The sequence below is a fragment of the Frankliniella occidentalis genome, unplaced genomic scaffold (genome assembly GCF_000697945.3).
Source record: "Frankliniella occidentalis isolate FOCC.00 unplaced genomic scaffold, Focc_3.1 Scaffold252, whole genome shotgun sequence".
Taxonomy (NCBI): domain Eukaryota; kingdom Metazoa; phylum Arthropoda; class Insecta; order Thysanoptera; family Thripidae; genus Frankliniella; species Frankliniella occidentalis.
This window is the reverse complement of record NW_026267378.1, coordinates 345,532-347,352: the sequence shown is the minus strand read 5'-3', so window position 1 is coordinate 347,352 and position 1,821 is coordinate 345,532.

Sequence of the window (1,821 nt, the reverse complement as noted above, 5' to 3'; positions counted from 1 at the left end):
TTATCAGAACATCTGTCAAAATTTTATTTTATTTTACTTACTTTTGTGTTTGGTTTTTAGGAAAGTTTAGAAAGCCAAAAGGCTAGTTCTTTTCTTCAAAAACAGGGTACATGTACTTTCCAAGTGCTTAATTTGGTATCACTACGTTCTTGTGTTTGTGGTTTTGCTAGAAGATTGTTGATTAAATAATATGAGAGTGACTTTTCACCACTCTTATCATAAATTTTGCATAAATCATGCATTTTTTAATTAAAATCTGTATTGTATAACAAGGACTATGCTGTTTGTAAAGTTACCCTCTAGATTTAAAGTTTAGTTTGCATTTGCAATTTCTCATTGAATAACTAAATAGAAGAAATAATTTGTTTTTGTTTTACTACTCCGTTGTTTCTTGATAAATGCCAATAAATCAAGGGATCAGAAATCATGATAATACTGACATTTGACTGATATGAAAACTACTGGATTATTACATGGTGACTTTATATGCATTTCTTGTGTTTGTGCTGGAACTGATTTTTTACCATTGGACTTTGATACTACCACATTTGTATTTCCATGATAACAGGGAACTGCAAAAATAAAAGGGTTTGGAAACTTGTTTAGGACAATATTTGTATTGTACTGATAAATTTAAAAAAATGCTTTCAATGCAACTAATGTTTCCCTTGAATGAATGATAAAACCTATGCAGACAAATTTTTTATCTTACCTTGGAGCTGGAAATCTATTGCATGGACTGAGACTAGTGCATATTTGTTATCCAGACCATTTCACTACACCTTATGTACTTTTTGACAATTGTTATTGATTTTGTACTTTGGCCGCACATGAACCCTGCTATGTAAAACCATAAATCACAACTGTACAACAATTGTACATCAGGCCATTTGAAGTATTTTGAAATTTTTTTTGAACTGAAGTCCCTTGGAGATGCATTGCATGCCAATGGGACACGTTGTATAAATGTTGTTCAATATGTGGTGTTAATCTAAAACATGTAAATACTGATTATTTAAATGTGTTATATGTATAACAATACATAAGTGTAAAAACCTATTAAAGATTTTTATGATAAATTTCTGATCATATTATTTACCTCAATCAAAGTTCTTTCATCATACATTTCGAGCTGGTCTTTGACAGCTCAGAATGTGGATTCACTTAATATAGGAATGTCTAAAATGTTGACCGTCACACACTCTAGGAATGGGTCTAAGAGCTGACTGACAGCTCTCACCTGACACATTCACTGTCTTCGACAGTGTGGTATATTTTCGTGTGTCTAAAACGTAGCGAACCTTCTGCCCACTTCCACTTGGTTCTTAGAGAGTAACGAGAGGACGGACAACGGTTTATTTGACACGTTCGCGTTCGCCACATTCTCGTAGTCTTTAACAGAGTGAAATTAAAATTAGTATTTGCAAAGGACAAATAGCTTGTAAAAGTGGGATATTCTACCCAAGCAATCGTTCAATTTTACCGAATATTTCGCATGGTTCCACAGACGTGAGCTACCCCACACTGAGAGAGACAGTTGGAGGAATACTCCACACCAACGACAAGGACGTGGAGTAGCGTCGCTACACCAAACCCTTCCTCCTGTCACGGCGTCAGTTGGCTCCCCAAAATACCAAAAATATCTCTGGAGGGTAACCCCAGTCTCATACCGGTCTTGTTAGGTCAGCTCACAGAGGAAGGAGGCTACCAGGGTCAGCTTAATCCGACCCAACTATTGAACAAACTTTTTCAGGTAACAAGAAATCTGAAGCCTTCAGGGTGTAAGCAGAAGGCATGGGCAAGGATCTGTTCTGCACATAA